At 41.5% G+C, this 15,685-nt stretch overlaps 1 protein-coding gene across 1 annotated transcript in view; it reads left to right on the top strand.

Annotated features, from left to right (window-relative positions):
- The window catches only part of ISL1 (ISL LIM homeobox 1), an 81,280-nt gene that overhangs the window by 51,729 nt on the left and 13,866 nt on the right, over positions 1-15,685 (top strand). Inside the window, exon 6 of the transcript XR_015748244.1 lies at positions 2,501-2,681. The gene's annotated coding sequence lies outside the window, so the exon portion shown is untranslated. The remainder of the gene's footprint in view (positions 1-2,500; positions 2,682-15,685) is intronic.

The raw sequence follows: 15,685 nt of genomic DNA, 5'->3' as shown, positions 1-15,685 counted from the left end.
TTTTCGAAGGTTTTCTAATCAACCTTTCAAGCAGTATATTTTTAATTCTGCCTTTGCTGTGCAATCACCCAATTCATACTATATACTCTGCATCTCACTTGTCAGCTGACATGCCCTCAGGCAACAATTGCTTGACTTTGTTGGTGCTTTCCCTGGATTCTCATTTCTCCTCAGATGGATTGGCATTCTGTATTAACTTTGCTTCTGATTGTACCTTCTCTCCTACATAGCTAGACCATATCTGTTGTTTGCAATATATGACAGAAAGAAGAAAAGGAAGGAAATAATTTTTAGCTTTAAAATGGAATGTTTAGTCCAAAGAGACATTCTAAGCGAGAAAACGGAAAACAAAAGAAAACTTATCCCCAAGAAGTTGATTCAAGGATTGAAGAGTTCACTAAAATTTTTGTGTTATTAAGCAAAAAGAACATTGTTAGTGTTCTGTCTCTCTGCTGGTCACCATGTAAAGGAACACGCTACATATAAGAGCACACCTGTCTGGCAATGTCATGTAATGGAGCCGCAGCCTCCCTAAGGGAGATTTTACATCTTCTTGCACATTCTCATATTCTTAGGGAAAACCTCTTTTTTGTATCACCTCCTTTCACCTTATTCCGCAGGAAATCAATCTATGCTTTGCTTTATCAGGAGGAAGGAAAAAACCCTGCCTTGGCTTCCCTCCATACTTTTCTGTAGTTTAGTAAATTGGAATAAGAGTACTCATTTAAGAGGAATACGCAGGTGGATTAAGGCTAAAGGGAGTTGAAGACAATGGGAAAAGTGTGTGGGAGATGAAAATATAACAATGACCTGCAGAACTCCTTGGCAGCTCTTCCATGTAGAAATTTATATCCACACACACATTTTGTATATTACAGATAGACTTCAGTAGAATTCAGGATAGAAAAGCCAAGCTCTGGCCAACTCATAATGTAAACAAACAGATTTCAAATTCTCATCACATTCCTCTATTCCCTATTGCTATTTTCTTCAGATTCTTCAAACCTTCTCCAGCTTTGGATGATTATGATTGTTATTGTTATTGTTATTGTTTTTGTTATCATTATCCTGGTTACTTCCAATCTGAAAAAAAGACACCCTCCATTTTGTCCTTGTTTTGGAAGACAAAAGAAAAGAAAATGGAACTGATATTTAAAAGACTAGCAGTGAGACCTTGCTGTTCTTAATTAGCTGCTTAGAATGTGAGTTTCTGAGGTTTTGATGATGTCTACCCATTCTCTAGATTGGCAGGTCCAGTTTAAGTTTTCTTTAACTTTTTGTGCCTGACCTTTTTAGATGTGATATTGTCCCTTTTACTAAAAGTGAATTAAGGTACAGCAATGCCACTTAAGTGCCCTTTAGATGCATGGACTTCAACTCCCACCTATTCACAATGATGGTCAAATTTGGTGGGAATTCTGGGAATTGAATTCCATATATGTTAACTTGTGGCTGAAAATGGAGCTTGCAAGGGCTCATGTGGCCTCCCCAAGCTCCATTTTCGCTGGCAGAGGGTTGCAGGAGGCCATCACAGCCGAAAACTGAGCTCGTGACAGCCATGTGTGCCCCCCCACAATGGCTGTTTTTGCTGGCAGAGGGTTGCAGGAGGCAGTTGCAGCCAAAAACGGAGCTCAGGACCCCATTTTGACTGGCAGAGCATTCACGCCATAAGCGCCCCCTCGACATGAGTAATGTCAAACTGGCCAATCCCCCGCAACCCTGATGCGGCTCTCAATGGAGTTGAGTTTGACACCCCTGATCTAGATTATTACTACCTAAACTGAATCAGAAGGTTTAATTTCACACTGAGCTGTGGAAGGAAGCATTCAGGTATTCTTAGTAGATTTCTCTGATGCATTTTTTTTTAAAAAATCTACCTTCTATGGAAATCCTGACAATCTATTAAATGGATCTTTGGTTTGACACCACATGATCAAGGAAAAATGAATTTACATTCAGAGTGATTTTAGTTAGGACCTGTTTCATATGTTATATAATAGTTTATATAATTTTTGCATGAAGGTCAATTTTTAAAGCACCAGAAGCTTCTGGTTAATATTCTAGGGAATGTTATGAAATTCTACTCTAATTTCACCCAGGAGAAGGCTATGTAGCATTTTGAACTCAAAAGCAAAAAAATGTGCTTCAGAATTTGTGAGGTGGCTTGCGTAGCATCTGCAGTTAAGGGCACCTATGGGGAAGCAATGACCAATAGACATTGAGAGGTCACAAAAGAAACTCCTTCCTTTCATCTTCCCACTGTGGCCTGCATAGAAAAAAGTTGGTGTCATAACATATTTTGGCAAAGAGCTGCTTGTCTGCAGCTTTTTAAAGCAGCTGTCTCTCTCCTGACATCCTCCAAAGCAGTTTTTTGTGTTTGAATCCAAAATTATCTGTATTCCACTTTTTTTAAAAAATAAATATTTCTGATCTTCAATGGCAAAGGATGTAGCTGCAGCTGTTGTTTTCTTGTTACTCTGTTCTCTCCATTATTCTGCAGCCTCCTTGGCTATTACTGCTTCCTGAACTGAAAAAACTGCATGGGTGGCATGAGAAATCCTACAGAAATCCTTTGGGTTTTAACTGAAGTGAGCGATGTCAGAAAGGCGACAGATCATGAAGGGAGTGTTGCACGATCATAGAGAGAAACTCTCACACACATCGGACTTCTTGTAAATTAGGTAAGTATGTGTGTGTGTGTGTATCAGGTGAAATTTTATATTGGTTTCTCCTTTTATATTTTGCATGTCTGAACAGCTGAAGTTGCATGATTGTTGGGAATGACAGAAAATATACTGATTTCTCTTCAGATTGCATAAATGTTTTATATTTGAACAAAGATAGCGGTGAGCATGTAAGCTTGAAGTAAACAGTTGTTTAGCTAAGAATTTGATTTCTTCAAGGTAGTCCTCTACTTACGGACATTTGAAGTTATAACAACAGAGATGAAAGTGACTTATGACCAGTCCTTGCACTAATGACCAAGGTCAGATACGTTGCAGTATCCTGGGGTCATATGATCGTCATTTGTGACCTTCCCAGCCAGTTTCCAAGAAGCAAAGTCAGTGAGGAAATGGGTTTGCTTAATGACCAAGTATGATAATAGAGATTTAAAATCAGGCAAGGTTCATTTAACAACTAGCTTCTTAGCAATGGAATCTCTAGTCCTGATTGTGGCTATAACTCAAGGACTATATGTGAACTGTAAACTTGCGGTTAGCTTCTCATATATTGCAATTTAGTATGGCAGTAGTAGATGTAACATTGTTGTGTCCCCCGCAAAACCCCCTCCCAAGGTTTGGTTAGTTCTATCCCTTTTGGATTCCATGATCATATGTTTCTATGATCGTTTTTAATATATGCATTGTTCTTATTACATTTTGGGATTATTGAACACCACCTGGAGTCATCTTTGGTGAGATGGGCAACCATATAAATCTAACCAAGCTGTGGTTAGAATGCAGTATTGCAGGCTAACGCACTGCACACGCCAGGAGTTTGATTCTCACCGGCTCAAGGTTGACTCAGCCTTCCATCCTTCCAAGCAGTGGCGGATTAAGGCTGACTGGTACCCTAAGCACTGACAAATCTTGGTGTCCCCCTCCTTTGTACATGCAAGATTTTTTTTTACAAATCTTCATTGGTTTTTTTCTTTCTTTCTCAACTTTGTGGTGCCCCCTTTGGGCCCGGTGCCCTAAGTATGTGCTTAGTCTGCTTAATGGTTAATACACCACTGCTTCCAAGGTTGATAAAATAAGGACCCAGATTGTTGGGGGCAATAGGTTGACTCTGTAAACTGCTTAGAATAGTCTGTAAAGCACTATGAAGTGGTATATAAGTCTAAGTGCTATTCCTATTGCTAAATACACAAGCTGGGTTTTGAGATACTATAATCTAGAGAAGGTAGCAGGTAAGACAGTATAAGCAACCTGTGACTCCAGATTTAATTGCCATTCCAGTCTTTTGTAATCTCTGCTCTAAATATGCTTCATGAAGCTAAGTGGCTTTCTGCCTTTTCTTGAAAACAGAAGCATTTTTCTTTCTAGGTAGAGCAATTAGGCACATTCACTATAAATATTGGGGTTTACTCCCAGTTGAATTTTGATGGCCACCTTTTTATTGTAGCTAACAAATAACAAATAGCATTTAAAAGTATTTTAACTAAAGAAATAACCCCCCCAAAAAAGAATACACAAACTTATAAAAAAAATTAGAAAAAGTGAAAAACAAAGAAAGCATACAAGATATATACAAGCAAAAATTAATAAATTGATGCTATGATTCTTTACAGTTAACCATAATTGGAACACAACAGGTAATAGTCACAAAATATTTTAAAGACTACAAATTATTCCTAAATGTGCTGTCCTGAACCTTCATGGAGTGTGTTTTGTTTCATAGACATTGAGTTGCCCTTTGTTTTGTATCTTGAATAAGGAATAGAGGATTTCAGGCTGAATCTGGTGTTTCTTGGCAGATGCTGGACATGAATCATTGATGGGGAAACGAAAGTTTTCTTGCACATCCAATTAAGTGGTAGTGCATTATATAAGAACACAATAGTAGACTGTGTTCTTGCTTCAAACTTGGCTTATTTTGACAAGCTATGAAGTTTGGTACTTTTCAAACAATCATCAGAAATACAGTTTAAGTAGTTATTATTTAATCATTTCCTAAATGAAAAAAAATATGTGAAGGAGAATTATCTTTAATGGAGATATAAGTATGTATGGGAAGAAGATGACAGTGTTTTGATCTTTCTGACTAGTAAGTGCCCTTTTCTTGCACCTGCATAAATCTAAAGTGCAACCTAAATTTAGCAATTTTAAGCTCCTGATTACAGTGGGAACACTTAACTTTGGCTAGATTATGATCTCTCTTTTTTGCATGCATAATATACTTTCTTCCAAAATACTTACCAATTAAAACCATCTAAATTTATTTTATTGTAGTATTTTCTCAGGATGTATTTCAAGCATGTACTACAATTTTTTTATTGTAGTATTTTCTCAGGATGAATTTTCCACACTGGTGTAATATTATGAAGCCTGGGTAGGAATAGACCCCTAGTTTTGCAACTGTTTTGTTTTGTAGTTCCCTGTGTGCTTCTTTTTACAGGTATCTATCAACTTACATGTGGAGCTATCATAATAGGCAATACTTCCAAAGGACTGCTTGTATGATTTATTCTCTCACAAGCTATCCATATTACAGAAGATTACACAATACACAGAGACTCTTTCACACACACACACACACCATCTTGCTTCCCTAATCTCTCCCCAATCATCCAAATTTCCTTAATGGTGCCTCCTGTGTTACACATTCACTGCCTCCCTTCTTTTATCATGGGTAAAACTTGCTGTTTATTTTGATTTGTCACAAATACTAGGTGTAGTTTGAAAAGTGTTGAACTTAGCAAGGCCCATATAGATAATGTGAGATGGGTCACTGGCTGTGATAAAGACTAAGATATGCTGGGAATTAACCTGAAACATTTACCAAGCTCTCTGATTCTTCTCATTTGCAGCCTATCAGTTAAGGACACTGTAGATATATGATCAGGTTTGGTATTAAGATGGCGCTTTAAAAATAAACTCATATTCAGAGGCCAATCATTTTGTTGTTATGTTTTGTATTGAAGCCCAAACCAGGCTGATGAAAATCTCTATAAATGTCACTATTATAGAATATTGACATCCACCAACCACAATCACATATAAAATAATGGTAGAGCCAGGCAGTGACCTAGGAGATTGAATCTTCCATTTCTTTGGATGCAGTACCTCTGCCCTACCCAAAGATAGGTTCCTAGACAGTCTCTGCACCTTTTCTAAGCCAGCAAGATATTTAAACAATTTAAACCATCTCTCCCTCTGTTTAATTGTGTCCAATTCTCAGAGGAGTCCTAACTTTGGTAATATTTAATGGTCTTCTTGTTCTTGAGGGGACAATGAGAATACCCGATCTGAATAAGGAATAAGTTATTGAATCAAGGCATGCTTTGTTACATTGCCCTTAATACAAAGATGCCCAATTATAGCTAATAATTTCCCATCTAGTCAGCTTTCCAAGCCACCCAGATTCATTCTGGTTACAGTAGTTGGTGTCCCATCAATGTGAACTTATTTCCCTGAATAAAGTTTTGTTTTACTCTATGTAAAATGCTTTCACCACATCAGTTTTATAAATTGTCAATTTTGTTCCAATTGTTATTTCCTGTTTCATAATTTCTCCTTTTTTTCTTTTTAAATTTGTTGTGAACGAAAGAAATGTAATTAATAAAGACTCATTTGCCTAGCAGGATCGTAATCCTGCACGTCCTATTGGCCCATATAATGGCAAGTTATGATTGGTTCATTCCGAGCAATCTGACTGGCTGTTGGCGGGCCGCGCCAAGGTTCAAACACTATCCATTGGTTATCCGGATAGCAGCTTACTCTATAAAAGAGTGACTGCTAGCCGGGGGTTTTTGTCTCTGTTATGCTCGTGAATAAAGAGCTGAAGTTCACAGTTTACACTCTGGTCTCCGTTCATTAACCCATGCCTCAAACATAACACTGGCGACGAAGGTGGGATACGGAGATAATAGAGCTGAATAAACCCTATAGAGCACCAACCGAAGCACGTGGTTGAGAGCGCATCTACATCGGCAGGATGTCAGGTGGTGCTATACCACCCGCTCCTTTTGACCCGGAAAAGGAAGACTGGGAGTCGTATATGGATCGGTTCCAAATGTTTCTAGAAACCAACAATTTGAAAGACGCAACAGCCAGAAAGAAGCGGGCGGTGTTCTTGACCCATTGTGGACCAGCTGTTTTTAGAATGGCGAAGGCGCTCGCGAAACCGGCTGAAGTGACAGCAATGGATTGGGACAACCTCGAGCCTATCCTACGGGCTCACTATGCCCCCGCCATACCAACGTTGGTTCGGAGACACGAATTTTATCAACGGGATCAGCGGAAGGGTGAAAGTATTGCAGACTTCATCACTGACCTAAGAAACCTGGGAGGCCTCTGTGGGTTTTCAGACCTAGAAGAAGCTATGCGAGACCGCATAGTTCTGGGGTTAGATGACCACGCAGTACAGAGCAAGATCATGGCAAAAGGGGACATCGATCTTGCAGATGCCATTGCTGATGCTACTGCAGCAGAGGCAACCAAGAAGTCGGCCGCTCGAATGCACCGCACCAACGCACCGCTCCGTCAGTTCGCCCGTGAAGTCTCGCCTCAACTAGAAAGACACTCAGCGACAGCGCACCATGAGGACCTCGAGTCCCAATCCGAGAGCGATGAAGAAGAGGTTAACAGACTTCGGGCCGAACGAGATCAACAAACTCTAAAACTTCAGCGCCCATGTGCAGGTCGTGGGGGAAACCACCCGCGATCCGGTTGCAAATTCCTCGATGCAATCTGCCGTTCCTGTGGGAAGAGAGGCCACATCGCACGGGTCTGCAGAAGTAAGAGGGAATTCAACACAAACAAGAAGGAGAACAACCTCCGCCAAACCACAGGGAACCTCCCTGCAAATAGGGATCGTTTGAATAACCAATGGAACAACCATGCCTACAGCAGCAAAACATCTGCTCTTCCAGCAAGACGAGAAGAGGCACACCAGACTATTATTATCGGCCACGCTTCGTCATTAGACAAACAAAAGATCCGAGTGGAAGTGGCCATCGAGAACAAACCTTGACAGATGGAAGTCGACTCCGGATCGTCCCTCTCAATGGTTTCCTGGAAGACCCTTAAACAGCTGATCCTTACCATCCATCGGCAAGACCTCAAAACACAGAAAATCATCCTCAGAGATTATAAGGGGAACTCGATCCCAGTCGTCGGAGTGAGTCAAGTCCATGTATCTTTTAAAGATCGTGCCATGTCTCTCCCATTAACTGTCGTCGATGGGGACCGGCCCAGCTTACTAGGCCTACAATGGTTCGCCCCACTTGGGATCGAGGTGGCCGGCATTCACCAGGCCGGAAGCGACAATTGGGAAGAGAGCATCGTCCAGGAATTCCACGACGTGTTTTCAGACAACTTAGGCAAGTACAAGGGGACCCCTATATCATTTAGCCTCAATCCAGAAGTAGCCCCTATCCGCCTTAAGCCTCATCGGGTGCCGTTCGCCCTTAAACCCAAGATTGACGAGCAACTTGATAAGTTAATAGCCCAAGGGGTGTTGGAGCCTATTGACCACACCCGTTGGGAAACCCCAATCGTAACCCCCATCAAACCAGATGGGTCGATCAGAATTTGTGGAGACTACTGCACCACTCTGAACCATGCACTCCAACAGAACGCTTATCCGGTGCCGGTGGTTCAACATCTTCTCCACTTCCTGGGCGGCGGGAAGATCTTTGCAAAGTTAGACTTAACGCAAGCGTATCAACAACTACCCATTGATGCGGAAACCGCAGAGGCACAGACTATCGTTACACACCGAGGTGCCTTCAAATGCAACAGACTCCAGTTCGGAGTGAGTGTAGCCCCAGGGATATTTCAGAGTCTAATGGAGAGACTTTTACAGGGAATAAAAGGGGTTGTACCATATTTCGATGACGTGTTAATTGCTGCCCCAAATAGAGGAGAGCTTGAAAGGCATCTCAGATTGGTTTTACATAAATTTAAGGACGCCGGCCTCAAGGTTAAAAAAAATAAATGTCAACTATGCACTGAAAGGGTAGAGTTTCTCGGATACCTCCTCGATAAACACGGTACTCAGGGCAATCAAGAACGCCCCAAGACCTAAAAATAAGACTGATCTCCAGGCTTTCCTGGGACTTATTAACTTTTACAACATCTTCTTGTCCCAGAAGGCGACCGTAGCTGAGCCCCTACATAGACTTATCGACAAGAAAGCCACCTGGGTCTGGGGACATCGAGAAGAACGCTCTTTTCAAAAAGTGAAAGATTTATTAACATCCGACACTGTGCTAATGCAGTACAATGAGACTTTGCCACTAAATATTACGTGTGACGCATCACCATTTGGGGTTGGAGCCATTTTGAGTCACGTGTTACCAAACGGGCATGAAGCTCCCATTGCGTACTTTTCGCGGACATTAGCGAAGGCTGAACGAAACTATAGCCAACTTGACAAAGAGGCTCTTGCTATTGTATCGGCCGTGAAACGATTTCACGAATATGTCTACGGGCGGCCCTTTACTCTAATTACAGACCACAAGCCTTTACTTGGCATTTTAGCAGGTGATAAACCAACCCCATACATATTATCGCCTAGAATGACTCGCTGGTCAGAATTCCTAGCAGCCTACAGCTACGTACTGCAGCATCGCCCGGGGAAAGCCATTCCCCACGCTGACGCTTTGAGCCGTTCCCCACTTCCGGAAATCATCAGCGACCCAGCTCCAACCCTCACCATGCTGCAAATTGAAACCCTCAACTCACCGTCACTAACGGCAAGAGATATCGCTGCCGGCACAAAACGAGACTCTATCCTCGCAAAAGTTCTCAGTTGGGTGGAACACGGGTGGCCAGTCGAAGAAACCCCCGCCATTTTCACGCCGTTCAAACACCGGCAAACGGAACTATTCTCCCAGAAGGGCTGCATCCTATGGGGAGATAAAGTCGTTGTGCCAGAGAAACTACAGCGACTTGTGTTGAAAACCCTACACGAAGGACATCCGGGCATCGTCTGCATGAAGGCTCTCGCTCAAAGCTACGCGTGGTGGCCAGGCATCGATAAACAAATTGAGAGCCTGGGTTACCACGTATAGAAACTGCCAAGAAGTCAGCAACGCCCCACCGAGAGCAATTCCCACCGAATGGGAAACTCCTCGAGGCCCGTGGTCCCACATCTACATTGATTTCGCGGGACCCACGAAAGGACACACTTTTCTCCTAACCGTGGATGCCTACTCCAACTGGCTCAAAATCCACAAGATGAAAAGCACACCTACTGACTTGGTCATTAAAAAACTAGATAGATTATTTGCAACACACGGTTTCCCGGACATTCTAGTTTCCGACAACGGACCCCAGTTTACGGCCCTCACCTTCGAACAATACTTGGTGGACTGGGGCATCCGCCACGCCTTAACTTCGCCGGCTCACCCTGCGGCAAACAGTAGGGCTGAACGGATGGTCCAATTCCTTAAAAAGACACTCCAAAAAATGGATCCAGGGAACATCGACGCTAGATTGAACAAAATACTCTTACTACAACACATTACCCCCCACAGTGTCACCAACAAGACCCCAGCCGAACTTTTAATGGGGCGGAAGCTTCGCTCCCACCTCGACCGACTACACCCGTCTTACTCGCCAGAGAAACCCTGTGGATCCAGCGGAACGTATCGCCAATTCAAGGTAGGCGACTTGGTCTACGCAAAAAACCTTTCCGGCGAACCGCTGTGGGTCCCAGCCACCGTAGTCTACCTCACTGGCCCTAGATCTTACCGCCTTAAGACGACAGATGGCAAGATATGGAAACGCCACATAGACCAACTCCGTTCTCGTTTACAATCAAATATTCACGACCCTCCGGACTTCCAAACTCAGGGGGGAGGGAATACCGAGGGGGACGAAGACTGCATAGACAACGACGTAATCGGGGACAGACGGCCACTAAACCGAGTGCCCGCGCCACCTGAAGAAGGTCCGGGATTGGGGGCATCCTCCCCGCAGAGGAACACCATAGCAGAAACATGCCCGCCCGATCCAGGAATGGACTTAAGGGACTCTGATAGTGTCGCGGAATCAAGCCCGGGCGAAGACGAGCCTTGCATTCCACCGGAACCGAACTTTAAACAAAAACCGGTGGAACAGCGAAAATCGAATAGACAGGTAAAACGACCTGCATACCTGCGTGATTACGTCACCACGGCCGTCAAACGAAACCCAGGGGGGAGGGGTGTTGTGAACGAAAGAAATGTAATTAATAAAGACTCATTTGCCTAGCAGGATCGTAATCCTGCACGTCCTATTGGCCCATATAATGGCAAGTTATGATTGGTTCATTCCGAGCAATCTGACTGGCTGTTGGCGGGCCGCGCCAAGGTTCAAACACTATCCATTGGTTATCCGGATAGCAGCTTACTCTATAAAAGAGTGACTGCTAGCCGGGGGTTTTTGTCTCTGTTATGCTCGTGAATAAAGAGCTGAAGTTCACAGTTTACAGTCTGGTCTCCGTTCATCAACCCATGCCTCAAACATAACAAAATTAATAACTGTAATAAAGTTGATTGATAAGTTGAATGAGTGGGTATCAAGGAATCAGGACATGGGGATTGATCATAAGCTTCCAAGCTCCAGAGATTCCTTTGAGAAGCAGCTGTGGAAATTACAGGACAGAATTCTGCATTAAAGCTACATGTGAAAAGCTCTATGTATAAAGCCTTAGTTTACTTACTATTTGTTTGTTTATTTATTTATTTAATTAATTAATGTCCAGCCTTTATTATTTTTTATAAAAAACTCAAGGCAGTGAACATATCTGGTACTCCTTCCTACTATCTTTCCCACAACAACTTTGTGAGGTGAGATGGGGAGGGAGGGAGAGGCGGGGAGGGAGAGAGAGGGAGAGAGAGAGAGAGAGAGAGACTGGCCCAAAGTCATCCAGCTGGTTTTAATGCCTAGCGTAGGACTAGAATTCACAGTCTTCTGGTTTCTAGCCGGATGCCTTAATGACAAGACCAAACTGGCTCTCTATCATCTATCATCTTCATTATCCATTATGTGTCAGCTTTCAACTGGCAAGGAACTTGCAAGGAGAAAGTTAGGACCTACTCCTATGAGACATTACTTTATCACATGCTTCTGCTAAAATCTTTGAAATGGTGTGGGTAGAATTGTTTTTCTTTTAAGGACATGTCCTTGCAAAGAAGTTATTTACCCCTATGCCTTTTCTATTCCTTTTATTCTAGACAAGACATGTGATGCATATTTAAGAGCATCCCTAATTCAGATTCCAGCTCAGTTCAGACAAGCTAATATATCTCAGCTGCAGACATTTTGCTCAGTTGTTAATGCCAAGTTGAAGTAAAATAAACCCACTCAGATCATCTGTGCCAACTGCCATCCATTGGTCAGGGTAAGCCCCTAAAGTTCTTTCGTGCCCTTTAAATGCATACAAAGTATGGCTTTAAAATGTTCCCAATTATGTTTATGAGATAATAAGTCCAAAGTTTGAATTTCCACTAAGTCTTTATGTCCCCTATCCATGACCTCATATGATCTATGTAGTCCTTACAACCTTAATAAAGTTGGGATGGTCTGTTTTAATTTCCAGGATAATGAGGTAAAATTTTAGCAGTTTTCAGGATTAGATAAATTTGTCACCATTAGTCCTAATTCTTCCCATATGTTCTTGCGAGTCAGCCCTATAGCCTTGAGAAAAACTTCCTTTTGAATAAAAATATTAAGGATTACCTTATTAAACAACATAGGTGAAATGCTTAAAGGAACCACCATATATATGCTGAGCAAAATCATCTACCTTTATTGCAAAGCACTGTGAACAACCCTAAGCTATTTTTACAGGTTGGGCTAGAGTCTAAAGAACAGAATAATACAATCTGCTTTCCCACTAGGACTGCTAATAGCTGGACTGCTTCCCAGTCCAGCTATTACAGTACTTGTAAAGAAGACATTTTTGTTCTTCTGAGGCAAATTTGTTCTTTTTCATTTGCATGAAAATATATGTCAAGTTTCTATTTTGCACAGATAAACATTCCATGTCATCCAACCTTGTCAACCAATCAGTGCATCCCCAAACAGCAATTTGTTTGAGAAAGAGTAATTAGAAATATGAGCCAATCTGCTGAAGGATCAAAATGCTATGAACAAAACATTCACTGGCCTTCTGGTTTGTAACTTTCCTAGCAGAGCAATTGTATAAATTAGTGTACCACAAGCAAGATATAAATCAGTCCTCTTTATGAAACTTGCCTGGGTACTGATTTAAAGGGAAATGGAAAATCATTCTTAGGTTAAATATACAAAGGGAATCTGATCAAGCACTCTGTGCCTGTGCACTTCAATTTAAATTTCAGGCTCAGATTAGTATAGAAAAAAAAAATCAGACCGAAATTCCATGTTTTGTGAGCACTGTCATTGTCATCATTTGTTTATCTTGTGGCGTTGTATGAATTCATTTATGAAATACGGCAAACATTTGTTAACCGTAGCAAACCATTTGTTAAGATGATAAGTGAGACGTCTGTAGCAAGATGACTTGTATATTGCAAATGGCTAATGAGGATGGTGTGGCATGTGAGATGGGGACACAAAGTAGTGTTTTATCTCCCACAGGAAAGAATAAAAAAAAACCCACTTCTTGGCAGGGGAGGGGGAAGCAAAGGAGAAGGTGGAGACAGGAAAGGAGCAATTATCTAAATGTGTTCTTTCAGTATGATCCTTGCAGTCTTTGGAACTTAAAACCTTCTGATCCTGTGTTACATATTCACACCACCATGGAATATAATGCCACGGCAATATCCACCATCTAATTTTTCAGACTTTTCTTCTGCCAAAGAGGCTTCTGTTCTCCTCAAAAGAATGTCATAAGATACATGTCAAGTACTCCATTTGATGTGTATTTGAACTCCCTTTATTGAGGCAGGTGACAAAGAGTGCGCGACCACTGTTGATGGCATTTTCTGTTACCTGTCTTCCCATCATCCTAAAGATTTCCTGGCTGCTTCAACCTCTTATTGTTATTTTTAAGGGGAGGGGAAGGGGACAGAAATAATTCTTTTCTTAGCCTATAACTGAACCAAAGAAGCCATGGGCTACCGATGCGTATAATGACTGTAGAATAAAAAAAACAGGACATTTACAAATGCTTTATATCACCTAATAATGAAGTCCAAAAAGCCACTGTTATACTCACCCAGATCCAAGGGAAATCTCTTGTCCTGTGAAATATAATACAACAAACAAACAACCCTTCAATTTCAATGAGAAAATAGGCAAGGGGTTTTTCTCTCTTTAGTATTAAGTCAACAGATTCAGAAACACGTACTGATTTTTAAATGTGCCATTTACACTTTTGTTATATTCTAACCATCAGCCAGCACTTTCAAAGGCCCTTGTCTTCTTTGGCCATGATATCCTTTTCTTCCTTAAAGGAAACTTGAGCTGGATATTCCTTTAGATAGCTTCTGTAAGGAAAATCAAGCATTTCTTGGCCTGGCCAACCATCATAAATTACTGGGACTGTTTTTAGGAAAATGTCATTAGCTGATTTTATTTGCACAAAATGATGCCCAATAGCATCAGACAGTCGAATGAACATTAGTAACTATAACATGCCAAGCACAATTATGAGGGACACCAATGCATGTCTGTATAATAAGAAGAAAAGCTACAATGCAACTTAATGCAGCTAAAGCATTTACCAAATAATCTATGTTCAGTTAAACTTGCACTTTATTCTGGTTGCTTGGAAAACAAACAATCACATAATAAAACCCATTCTTGAGGATGAAAAATCCAATACGATCAATGCGCTCGCAAAAATTACATGTGGCATAAGCTTAAGGTGTCCCATGATTGTACCTTGTTTTAGCTGCAAAAGATGAGCCTACATTACATGGAAAGGCAGATGAAGCAAAGCAGAAAGGCCACTTCCCTCTTAGAAGAGAATCTGCATTGCCTCATGAAACAGCTCCTAAAGAAAACTCTCAAATTGTCACCAAAGGGAAGCATCTCCTTTCAAACATCTACACAGCTCTAAAAGCTTTTGAGTAAGACACATCTTTAAATTGTGCCATACACCACTTGGGATTACTAAGATAGCTATCTGAATTTACTCTAGCCTCTTGACTTCAGTTAAAATATTCTCCACCAAGCATAAGGACCTTTCTGAGGGCTATTAAGTTATAGCACGTTAACATTAGCATCATTTTGGGTTATAGCAATTCAACCATTTAAAATTTGCCTGGATGACAAACATGTCATGGGAATGTCTTGGGAGCAACAGCATTTTGCCTTTTCAATGATGGGTTACATCATTTTGAAATGGACGAGTTTGCACTTTTCAGTTCATTTGGCGCATTTGCTCAACGGCCTTTACAAAACATGTGACAAGAAATGACATAATGACATGCTGGGGCCATTTTGATAAAATCAACCTTGTTTTGATAACTTTCAGTGCTGATAAATGTTAATTTTATTTAAGACACATATCCACTTAGTGATGCAGCAAAATAATTTACAGTGGATGGGGAAAATTCTCAGCCTATAGAATCTCTTTTTTCCCCTCCACCAGAATCCAAACTGAGTGTATAAAATATGAGAACTATGCAGAACTTTAAAATGATGTGTTGCTGTCAGCCATGTTAGCAATGCCAGACAGGATGTATGGCTGGATGAACTCATTCTGCTTTACTTTTCTTACAAGTTTCATTAACAGAATCTTGCAAATCTAAAAGTACCGTTGTCCACCATTAGGTTTACAGCCCAAGAAACCAGGGAGGCTATTTCTGAGACATTTGTCATGCCCACATTATTACTAAAGCTCAGCTGCTTCTTACCTGGCTAGTCTCCTGGCTGCAGCTCTTGTGCCCCAAGGTCATTCTCCAATAGAGTTACAGATGCTCTTTTTGGATATTCAAATGAAGCGGCCTCTGTGGGAGTGGCCTGCAAAGTTAGGTTGTGCCCCTAGTTCATCCAGCAGAATAGAAAGGTCACTTGCTTAGCTAGATGACTTCTGGAGAGCA

The sequence above is a fragment of the Notechis scutatus genome, chromosome 2, assembly GCF_049901735.1.
Source record: "Notechis scutatus isolate UNSWTSFEM ecotype Mainland chromosome 2, rNotScu1.2, whole genome shotgun sequence".
Taxonomy (NCBI): domain Eukaryota; kingdom Metazoa; phylum Chordata; class Lepidosauria; order Squamata; family Elapidae; genus Notechis; species Notechis scutatus.
This window is presented reverse-complemented; position numbering and strand designations above follow the sequence as displayed.